Source organism: Oncorhynchus keta, chromosome 4 (genome assembly GCF_023373465.1).
Source record: "Oncorhynchus keta strain PuntledgeMale-10-30-2019 chromosome 4, Oket_V2, whole genome shotgun sequence".
Classification (NCBI taxonomy): domain Eukaryota; kingdom Metazoa; phylum Chordata; class Actinopteri; order Salmoniformes; family Salmonidae; genus Oncorhynchus; species Oncorhynchus keta.
The window spans coordinates 30,182,710-30,194,990 of NC_068424.1; the positions used below are offsets into that span (position 1 = coordinate 30,182,710).

At 45.3% G+C, this 12,281-nt stretch overlaps 1 protein-coding gene across 8 annotated transcripts in view; it reads right to left on the minus strand.

Annotated features, from left to right (window-relative positions):
* The window catches only part of LOC118373237 (SWI/SNF-related matrix-associated actin-dependent regulator of chromatin subfamily D member 3-like), a 51,504-nt gene that overhangs the window by 19,749 nt on the left and 19,474 nt on the right, over positions 1-12,281 (minus strand). Inside the window, exon 1 of one of the 8 annotated variants that reach the window (XM_052505461.1) lies at positions 1,816-1,945. The exons of 5 other annotated variants lie outside the window; for them this stretch is intronic. The gene's annotated coding sequence lies outside the window, so the exon portion shown is untranslated. Of the gene's footprint in view, positions 1-1,222; positions 1,538-1,815; positions 1,946-12,281 lie in introns of those variants that run through there. 2 more of the 8 variants (XM_035759363.2, XM_035759356.2) reach the window with 2 other exon arrangements.

Below are 12,281 nucleotides of genomic sequence, written 5' to 3' on the forward strand. Positions count from 1 at the left end.
CTTCATGTGTGTAAAATATTACTATTCTCCGATTTTTTATTTGTAGATTCTAAATGTGTATTAATATAGGGTTTGTTGCAAAACGCTATACAATGTTTGTATCCTGTATATTTGACTGTGATATGTTGTTGTCTCACCTAGCTATCTTAAGATCAATGCACGAACTGTAAATAGCTTTGGATAAGAGCATCTGCTACATGACTTAAAGGTCAAATGTAAATATTTGACATACATGTGACTGGTCTCGTATTGATTCATTTTTGAAACACTTTTACAAATATTGATGTCACAAATGTACCATTTGTAGAGTTCAAACGTAGTTATTTGTTACATTTGACTCGCATTACTACATACTTCTCTGAGAGTGAGGAGGAAATACCGCATTTTACATCAAAACATTATTTGTCTCTTTAAAATGAAACCATCAAGTGATAGATTTCAAAACAGATCCATGTCGGTCATTGAACAACCCCATGCCACGATTTGATGGTGAAGAAAAAAAAAACACACCGATCTTTCTCAAAGTTATTTTAAAAGCAAAAGCTTATAATTTACAACGTTTGTGAAAATGGACATATAGCGTTTTGGAATTCAATTCTTTAAGTGGTTCTGCAGAATGGTGATGGCTGTGAAATATGGCACCTCACAGAGTAGGAAACGGAGTAACAATGTTACCATATTACTGACCACCACCTCCCGAGTTCTCCTGGGAACAATAACAGACAGAACACAGTAACAGGCCATATATACGACTAGCGGTGTACTGCCAAACACAATCTCTGGGATCATCGCCTATCACCCATGCTTAATTAAACTAGTGCTTTTTACATTTCTCATTCCCCCGTAGGCAAAATAGAGCAGATTTTCTGTTGTGAAAACAAGATAATCCCAGTTGGTGGGTATTGGGAGAAAAGCGAATATACTGTATGCACGTTGACTATCAAAATCAAACAAAGACACGTACTGACATCTGAACAAGCGCACCCCAAACACTCTGAATCATCAACAGCACTCATAACAATATCAGTTTACTCCTACACTTATTTGGTTGAGTGACTGTGTGAAAAATAAAGAGTTGTGGGAGACATTGGGAGCAGACAGAGACGTTTGCGTCACTACCGTGACCCCGGGTTCCCACTGGGCACACCATGTCATTGCAACGTGGATAACTAGGTAATATTTGGTTGAGACGCTGATCAATTAGATTACAAGCTATATTTACCCACTCAAAAAGACAGCCAAAGGTTAGTTGAACTTCCGATGTGTTTTCACGATGCTTTCAAACCATCTACAAGCACAACCAAATTCCAATGGAAAGACCACGTCCGATATTTTGTTTGTTTATACAACAGATGAATGTGTTATCACTGTGCTTCATCTAAAAGCAGAACCAAATGACCTGGATGCAGTTGAAATTACATTCAAATTAAATGATGCAAGTCATCAATGCCGTTTAGGAATCTGCACAGATCATTACAGCAATTGTGAAGATCTCCACAGACCTGCGACGACCTATACACTCACACGCTTACACGGAACTTAAACCGGCTGCGCGCGTGCGCCATCGTGCATACATTTATTTTGCCCCCCCCCCACACCAAGCGCGATCACAACATGCAGGTTAAAATATCAAAATAAACTCTGAACCAATGACATTAATTTGGGGACAGGTCGAAAAGCATTAAACATGTATGGCGATTTAGCTAGTTAGCTTGCACTTGCTAGCTAACGTTAATATGTCCTATTTAGCTAACGTGCTGTTGCTAACTAATTTCTAATTTGTCCTGGGATATAAACATTGAGTCGTTATTTTACCTGCAATGCACAAGGTCCTCTACTCCGACAATTAATCCACACATCAAACGGCCAACCAAATCGTTTCTAGTCATCTCTCCTCCTTCCAGGCTTTTTCATCTTTGAACTTATATGGTGGTCGCATCTAAACTTTCATTGTATTACCACGACAACCGGCAACACAATTCGTCTTTCAATCACCCACGTGGGTATAACCAATGAGGAGATGGCACTTGGGTACCTGCTTCTATAAACCAATGAGGAGATGGGAGAGGCAGGACTTGCAGCCCAATATGCGTCAGAAATAGGAATGACTTCTATTTTAGCCCTTGGCAACGCAGACGCTCGTTGGTGTGAGCAGTGTGGGTGCAATAATTGAATAACATGGATTTCTAAATGTATTTTGCGACGCTCGCGCACACGCGACGTGTCCGGTCTGGTCAGCATGTTATATGATAACCTACACTTATGTTTGGCTGAGTTGGAGACATGAATCCAACATATCATGTTTCTTTAAACTTGTCGACCAGGATATTTATTGTATTTCAAAAGTGATTATTGAATGTTTTTTCTTTGTCAATGAAACCAAATATTAACATCTGAAGGAGATTTATATTCCACTTAGATAGTTCCATCTGTGCCACTGGCATTAATTCAAGTTTGTCTAAAAATGTATAATTGATATGTTGGATTCACGTCCCCATCTCAACCAAAAATTGAAGTTAAAGAATAGGACTAAATCAAAACAAACTTTAAATGCACTTCAAATAAAGTTTCATTTGATTGAGTTCAGTATCACTAAATATCATTACATTTGAAATCAACCAGAGCTTAAAACCCTAAGCCTATTGTATTGTCTATTTTTAGTTCAAATGTTGGGTTGAATTGAAACAATAACTGTTGTTGACTTTACAAACGCTATAGAGGCATAAATAGTATCATTGATGATATAGGACTTATAGAGAGTATGGTCACATTTCATTTGCTTTGTCAAACCTACCCTTTGGAATGACTTGGAAAGCAACAGTGAATGTATTTCGTTTTTTAAGTGGAGATCTCTCCACTATCATTCTCACAATAGCACTAATAATCAGTGACAAATATCATAGCTAAGCAGGGTTTGGTTAAAAATCTGGACGGGAGACAAAATGGTAGCTCTAGATAGATACATTCTCCAGTAGGAGGTGCTGCCCAGCCCATCGTTTTTTCTTATAGTGTATATAAACGTTCTTTTTCAAATCCAAAGTATTTTCCACGTAGATTCCACGTCACAATACGTTGACAAATGACGGTGAAACAATGTTGATTTAACCAGTTTCTGCATAGTGGGTCACCCCTATTTCCACCCTGGGGCTGCAGATGTCCCTGTCAGAGAGTTCACTGGATGACCAAACATGCTCTTTAAACATTAACAGAAAGCATCCCAAATGGCACCATATTCCCTTTATAGTGCACTACTATTAACCAGGGCCCATAGTGCTCTGGTTAAAGGTAGTGCACTATATTAGGGCGTATGGTGCCATTTGCAACCATAATAACAGCAGGCCCACATGGGGAAACAGTTGCAAAAACTGCAATTTTATGACCAGCGTAACTTGAGGAACAAATGGCAAAGGGCAAACAGTGTCTCTACAGTTTTTTGTATATATTCTACACTCAAAGTGTTCAAATAACACCAATAGCCACAGCCATAGTCTGTGACTGTGGCTTTAAATGTCATACGACCTAGTGCCCTTTAAAATGTACACGGAGGAAGAATGTCAATGACATGCATGTCTATCTCTCCTAGCTCAAAGTTGAGAAGAGATTGACTGCATCAATATTGGTCTTTGAACTAGGCGTTGAAGGTACCGTACTATCTGTTTGGACACTCATCGGTATCACACAAGACATGCAACCAGAGGTCTCTTCACAGTCCCCAATTCCAGAACGGAGGCTCGGAAACAGTATTAAACAGAGCCATGACTAAATGGAACTCTGCCACCCCAGGTAATTCGAGCTAGCAATAAAACCAGATTAAAAAAATGTAAAAAACGGGGACTGTGAAGAGACACAGAAATGGTTATGCATTTGGTATTGTATGATGTATGTGATACGTGGTTGGGATACGATTGTGATATGTGGTTTTCTCACCTGGCTATCTTAATTAAGATTAATGCACTAGCAGTGGTTTGCTCTGGATGGGAGCATCTGCTGAATTGCTCATTTGTAATGTAAATGTAGTGCTATGTATGTATATTTATGAATTTTATTTGTTATGTTGTTTCCTGTTTGGACCGCTGGAAGAGTAGCCGCTAATTGGGGATCCTAATAAGTACTAAAATAATGGAGGCCAGCCAGTCAGTGTTGCGGAGAGACGCTGTGGTGCAATGGAGTCCATGTCCTCTCCCAGTCACAGTCACACAGGTGCTGCTGTCACTCTGCAGCCTGGAGGCTGGAGCCAGGAAGGGAGGGAGAAGCAGATGTGTGGTCTCTCTGAGGCCTGGGCAGAGAGAGACAGAGAGAGTAGCTCTTAAGGCATGGATAGACCGGTAGGATTGTCGAGCTGCTGCCGGGCCGAGAGTACTTAGTACCTCTGAACACCGATTGTACGTGTAGAAAACGGGCAAAAATGACATCCAGACTCTATAACACACCGCAAGCGAATAAAATGGGTCAACCAACTGGGTTCCTCTGAAGTCTAAAGAAGGACGTGCCCTATTGGATAATATGATGTGCTCTATTGAGTGGTCCTCCTCTTTAGTATTGTCCCCCCAAATTCCCTACAAATCCATGCCAACAGCACCCCATATCTGATACACTGAATTCACTCCACCGCAACTCTGCCAGCCAGCCAGGCAGCAATCTAATCTGCCATGTGGATGGATATCTGAGACCTGTGATGGTCTCTGTAGGAGAGGTGATTGGATTTGGAGAGGCCACAGTGAAGTTAACCCACAGAACTAAAAATGTGATTCAATGGACTGCACTGTGGATGATTCCTAGGACTAAAATCTCTGGGTGAGGAAAAGCCACTGAGGCATTTTATCTGACCCATAGCTCACCGCAATGGTGGAGAAGCTCAGTAATAGAATCTTCTAGGAGGGCAGGGCAAAGTTCACGATAGCAGTCACACACACATACACACACTCTTGGGCTTATCCACGTCTCCCACGCAGAGCGCTGAAGGGCCTGTATCCCCCCCACAGACAAAGGCCCTCTGTGATCTCCACATCTAAACATGTACAGGAGGAGGAGGAGAGAGGCTCCAGTTCTCAGGGCCGCCTACCAACCAGGCCTCCAAACCCATCTCCAAGAGACCTCTCCCCCCACTGACTGAAACACACACACACACACACACACACACACACGTACACATTCCTGCCGGAGGCTGGAACACCACGACCTTCACAGCTCCACATCCGTGCAACAGTGTATGTGTCTGTTTCTGAAGGAATGTAGCTGGCCTTTCAGATGTTCTATCTCTGGAGGGAGGGTAGTGTTGTCTTTACCTAACTGTGGTAAATGTTCATCGGGGTGAGTCTCAAACGGCACCTTTTTCCCTTTATAGTGCACTACCTTTGACCAGAGCCCTATTGGACTATACCCTATGGGGAATCGGTTGCCATTTGGGATGCATCGTGGGAGTGAAACAGAAAGTAAAGCGTCACTGCTCCCCACACACTAACAAAATTGAAAGATTCCTGCCCGTACGTCAAAATATTTCCCTACTCGGCAGTCTTCACAGTGAGCCGGAGTCTCGTAACTCGCCGGCAGTGAATATGATAATCAAGACGATTCCACTCCTTCAAATCTATTGAGAGAAGAGGCAGGTATGAAGGAAAATAAGCAGGTGAAATATTTGGCATGGAATAGTGCAAGAGAGAGGGAGACTCATCAAGGTTATTTGGTCTGTTGAGAGGATAGTCATCTGGCTCATCCATCGCCTCTGCTCATTGTTTCCCTAAGTCTGTGCTGGGTTAAACCTTATACAGCCCCTAAAAAGCCTGAACATAACCCTGGCAAGGTACTGTACCCTTGCCCTATTCCCACTACAAGATATGAAGGAGAGTCTGAGTGGAGAAAGAGAACTCTACTCTTCAATTCACATGACATCCTTGCCTTACCTTTCGTTGTGGCTGGCAACGTCACATTCTTGGTCCGCAGCTCAAATGGACCGTGAATATGACAGTAGCCACTAGCCAGTAAGCACAAACTATTCAACAATGACTGAAATTTTTCTTCAAAACCTTATTACACTCTTGAATAATGCAACAATTCACAAGCATGTAAACTCAGCAAAAAAATATATATACTTTTTCAGGACCCTGTCATTCAAAGATGATCTAAATAACTTCACAGATCTTCATTGTAAAGGGTTTAAAGACTGTTCCCCATGCTTGTTCAATGCACCATAAACAATTAATGAACATGCACCTGTGGAACGGTCGTTAAGACAGTAACAGCTTACGGACGGTAGGCAATTAAGGTCACAGTTATGAAAACTTAGGACACTAAAGAGGCCTTTCTACTGACTCTGAAAAACACCAAAAGAAAGATGCCCAGGGTCCCTGCTCATCTGCATGAATGTGCTTTGGGCATGCTGCAAGGAGACATGAGGACTGCAGATGTGGTCAGGGCAATAAATTGCAACGTTCAAACTGTGAGATGCCTAAGACAACGTCACCTATGGGCACAAACCCACTGTTGCTGGATCAGACAGGACTGGCAAAAAGTGCTCTTCACTGATGAGTTGAGGTTTTGTCTCACCAGGGGTGATGGTCGGATTCTCGTTTAACGCCGAAGGAATGAGCGTTACACCAAGGCCTGTACTCTGGAGCGGGGTCGATTTAGAGGTGGAGGGTTCGTCATGGTCTGGGGCAGTGTGCCACAGCATCATCGGACTGAGCTTGTTGTCATTGCAGGAAATCTCAACGCTGTGCGTTACAGGGAAGACATCCTCCTTCCTCATGTGGTACCCTTCCTGCAGGCTCATCCTGACATGACCCTCCAGCATGACAATGCCACCAGCCATACTGCACGTTCTGTGCGTGATTTCCTGCAAGACAGGAATGTCAGTGTTCTGCCATGGCCAGTGAAGAGCACAGATCTCAATCCCATTGAGCACGTCTGGGACCTGTTGGATCGGAGGGTGAGGGCTAGGGCCATTCCCCCTAGAAATGTCTGGGAACTTGCAGGTGCCTTGGTGGAAGAGTGGGGTAACATCTCACAGCAAGAACTGGCGAATCTGGTGCAGTCCATGAGGAGGCGATGCACTGCAGTACTTATTGCAGCTGGTGGCCACAACAGATACTGACTGATACTTTTGATTTTGACCACCCCCCCTTTATTCACATTATTCCATTTCTGTTAGTCACATGTCTGTGGAACTTGTTCAGTTTATGTCTCAGTTGTTGAATCTTGTTATGTTCATACAAATATTTACACGTTAAGTTTGCTGAAAATAAACGTAGTTGACAGTGAGAGGACGTTTCTTTTTTTGCTGATTTTATGTGCGGACCACAGGCGGCTTGGTGGCACCTTAATTGGGGAGGACGGCCTCATAGTAAGGACTGGAACGGATTCAATGGAACGGTATCCAACACATGTGTTTGATACCATTCCATTCGCTTGGTTCCAGACATTGTTATGTGCCGTTCTCCCCTCAGCAGCCTCCTGTGGCCCAGACAATTAAAGGGTTTATTTTCTGGTCTGTAGGCTACACTCTTTTTTATTTTAGCTTCAAGACAAAAGCACAGAGTTGCTATACGAGCCATGTCTTCATCAAGTGACGTTAGACAATCAAAACTTAACGATTAACCCTCTCATACAAATAAAAAAAGTACAGTGGGCCTACCTCACAACATTACAACAAACCAGGCTTCACTTTTATCATTTTAGGCTTCAATATCGTGAAAATTGTGACTGAAAATGTGGGTATAAGTGAATTTACCATGACAAGCTGTTTTATATGGAAGCTCATACCCGCCACCACCAACAACAAAAAAAGAAATTGCCTCATGATATGTCAACGTGTACAATTAGTCTGATCAACTGTAGCCTACTGATAACAACCACAGCTGCAGGTAGCCTAGAGAAGCCTATGCGTTCTGATCCCATCTGGGCCAGGGGAAAAGTAACATCATGTTTTTTGTAGCCTACGGTATGTATTTATAGCCTAAAATAGCCCTATTTACTTGTGTTCTGAGAAAATGCGATCAAATTTGGTTGATATTCACACTTCGGGTGGCTAGGCTACCTAGGCCTTTTTAATCCAAAATGACTGACTGGATGAGTATCTTTTTAATTACAGATACCAAGGCCTACATGATGAAACCCTGCATACAGCGAGCTCAGCCCTGTTCGTTTTTGTTCAATCGCAGGTGTTGTCTCTTTGTCGTGTAAAGGGTTTTAATGTTTTCATCCTCCATAAGGCCAGGAGTTTTTCCCTGAGTTTTTTTAAATAAAAACCATATGACCTGATTACAAAACGTACCTGGTGCCATCATAGCCCTTACACAGCTACCTTATTACTATGTCATATGCTACAATTAGGGTCCGGAGTTGGTTAGATTAGCCTATTACCAGATCAGGAAAAACTCCGGGGCCCAGGAAACCTATTGGATAACCTTAGGTCTTTTTTAAAACCTCCCGCTTTGGGCTGGATGTGTCCATGTGTAGTTCATACATGCATGATCTATGAGCAGAATTACTGTCTTACCTCAATTATCCACAAAATCCCTAATTTGAAATGGTGTGGCACGGGTTCAAGAAAACAGTCGCTTTCAAACTAGGGATTTCGTGGCTAATTGAGGTAAGGCAGTAATTCCGCTCATCCATTATACGTGTATGAACTACACATTTGTCACGCCTTGGTCTTAGTATTTTGTGTTTTCTTTATTATTTGTTCAGGCCAGGGTGTGACATGGGGATATTGTATTGTCGTATTGGGGTTTTTGTAGGCATTGGGATTCTGATTGATTAGGGGTGTGTCTAGTATAGGCTTGGCTGCCTGAGGCGGTTCTCAATCAGAGTCAGGTGATTCTTGTTGTCTCTGATGGGGAACCGTATTTAGGTAGCCTAGGTTTCACCTTGTATTTCGTGGGTGATTGTTCCTGTTTCTGTGTAGTGTTCACCAGATAGGCTGTAATTAGATTTCTCGTTCCGTTTGTTGTTTTGTATTTGTATAGTTATTTCATGTATCGCGATCATTTATTAAAGACATGAGTAACCACCACGCTGCATTTCGGTCCGACTCTCTTTCAACAAACGAAGAACGCCGTTACAGAATCACCCACCACACACTGACCGAGCAGCGTGTTAACAGGCAGCGACAGCATGAGCAGCGAAGGGAAGACGTTATGGACAGCAGAGGTATGGAGTATACTACGTGGGAAGAAATAGACAGGTGGGCGGTCGACCCAGAGAGAGTGCCGGCGCCCGCCTGGGATTCGCTGGAGCAGTGCGAAGAGGGCTATAGGAGAATGGAGTCGAAGAGAAAAACACGGTTGGCAAGGAAGCCCGAAAAGCAGCCCCAAAAGATTATTGGGGGGCTCAGAGGGAGAGTGGCTAAGTCAGGAGTCAGACCTGAGCCAACTCTCCCTGTTAATCGTGAGGAGCAGCTGCAGTGGGAGAGGCTGCACCACTTGGAGAATTGGACATGGGAGGAAGAAATGGACGGAAAAGGACCCTGGGCACAGCCTGGTGAATATGAGGAGGCAGCACGGCGACGTGGATGGAAGCCCGGGAATCAGCCCCAAAAATTTATTGGGGGGGTGGCTTACAGGGAGTATGGCTACGCCAGGTAGGAGACCTGCGCAAACTCCCTGTGCTTACCGGGGGGCTAGAGAGACAGGGCAGGCACCGTGTTATGCTATGGAGCGGTGTTTCCAGGGTGTTTCCAGTGCGGGTGCATAGCCCGGTACGGTTCATACCAGCCCTTCGTATTGGCCGGGCTAGAGTGGGCATCGAGCCAGGTAAGGTTGGGCAGGCTCGGTGCTCAAGAGCTCCAGTGCGCCTGCACGGTCCGGTCTATCCAGAGCCACCTCCACACACCAGTCCTCCGGTAGCAGCTCCCCGTACCAGGCTTCCTGTGCGTGTCCTCGCTCCAGTATCACCAGTGCCAGCACCACGCATCAGGCCTACAGTGCCTCTCGCCTCTCCTGTGCTGTCGGAGTCTCCCGCCTGTTCAGCGCAGCCAGAGCCTTCCTCCTCTACAGCGCTGCTGGAGTCTCCCGCCTGTTCAGCGCTATCAGAGCCTTCCTCCTCTACAGCGCTGCTGGAGTCTCCTGTCTGTTCAGCGCTATCAGAGCCTTCCTCCTCTACAGCGCTGCTGGAGTCTCCCGCCTGTTCAGCGCTATCAGAGCCTTCCTCCTCTAAAGCGCTGCTGGAGTCTCCTGTCTGTTCAGCGCTATCAGAGCCTTTCTCCTCTGCTGCGCTGTCGGAGCCTCCTGCCTGTTCGGAGCAGCCTGAGCTGTCAGTCTGCATGAAGCAGCCAGAGCTGTCAGTCTGCATGAAGCAGCCAGAGCTGTCAGTCTGCATGAAGCAGCCAGAGCTGTCAGTCTGCATGAAGCAGCCAGAGATGTCAGTCTGCAAAGTGCTGCCAGTCTGCAAGGATCTGTCAGTATGCAAGGAGCTGTCAGCCTGCATGGAGCAGCCAGAGCTGTCAGTCTGCAAGGAGCTGTCAGTCTGCATAGAGCAGCTAGATCTGCCAGTCAACCAGATTCTTCCAGATCTGCCAGTCAACCAGTCTCTTCCAGATCTGCCAGTCAACCAGTCTCTTCCAGATCTGCCAGTCAACCAGTCTCTTCCAGATCTGCTCGTCAACCAGAATCTTCCAGATCCGCCAGCCAGCCAGGATCTACCGGAGCCTACTACCTGCCTGAGCTTCATCTCAGTACTGGGCTTCCTCTCAGTACTGGGCTTCCTGGGCTTCCTCTCTGTACTGGGCTTCCTCTCTGTACTGGGCATTCTCTCAGTCCCGAGCTGCCCCTCAGTCCCGGGCTGCCCCTCAGTTCCGGGCTGCCCCTCAGTCCCGAGCTGCCCCTCAGTCCCGAGCTGCCCCTCAGTCCCGAGCTGCCCCTCAGTCCCGAGCTGCCCCTCAGTCCTGAGCTGCCCCTCAGTCCCGAGCTGCCCCTCAGTCACGAGCTGCTCCTCAGTTCAGTGGGGTTCTGGGTGAGGACTATTAGGCCATGGTCGGCGGCGAGGGTGGATTATCCCAGGACGCGAAGGGGAGGAACTAGGACATTAATGGAGTGGGGTCCACGTCCCGAGCCGGAACCGCCACCATGGACAGACGCCCACCCGGACCATCCCTATGGTTTTGAGGTGCGTCCGGGAGTCCGCACCTTAGGGGGGGGAGGTTCTGTCACGCCTTGGTCTTAGTATTTTGTGTTTTCTTTATTATTTGTTCAGGCCAGGGTGTGACATGGGGATATTGTATTGTCGTATTGGGGTTTTTGTAGGCATTGGGATTGTGGTTGATTAGGGGTGTGTCTAGTATAGGCTTGGCTGCCTGCGGCGGTTCTCAATCAGAGTCAGGTGATTCTTGTTGTCTCTGATGGGGAACCATATTTAGGTAGCCTGGGTTTCACCTTGTATTTCGTGGGTGATTGTTCCTGTCTCTGTGTAGTGTTCACCAGATAGGCTGTAATTAGATTTCTAAATTCCGTTTGTTGTTTTGTATTTGTATAGTTATTTCATGTATCGCAATCATTTATTAAAGACATGAGTAACCACCACGCTGCATTTCGGTCCGACTCTCTTTCAACAAACGAAGAACGCAGTTACAACATTGTCACATCCAGCCCAAAGCGGGAGGTTTAAAAAAAGACTTTCTTAGTCACCAAAGTACCGGAGCATGCCTTTAAAATGTCCAATACAATTTTGATATAATTTTGATTTAGTCATAGGCCTTATAACTTGTAATAGATGGATTTGCGAAGACATAGATGCCCACTTCTGGGACTCGATAAGGAACAATCTCTATGACAACCTGATGTCTTTGGGTTTTAACTATGTCAGTCTAAACAAAACACACACACACACACACATTCATAACAACTCCACAATCACAGCATTCTGCTTATCATCATTTTGTTACCAAAAACAAGCCACAGTGGTATTCCCAGGTCAGTTAATACTCCATATGTTATGACAGCAGTGACTAACCTTATGCCTTTCCCCCAACCATGTGAAATTCGCTCACTAATGATTTATTTTAAGTAAGATTAAATAAGCTCAACTTCCTGCATTTCAAGCATTTGTTATCCCCACTGAAGCAAGTTCCAAAAACATTCATTCAAACCGAAGCCACATGACCATATATGTTCAAATGATCATTGCAGCGTGCTCATCTTACGACTGCTCTGAGACTGTTTTGAATGAGCTGGTCGCTTCCCCCACTCACTGGTTGCCTTTGACTCCAAGCATGCTCAGTGTGCTCTGGTAGTCTGGGGGGGGGGGCTGCTACTAGCCCCACGCTCTCTTCTTTCCTTCTCCCTCTTTTT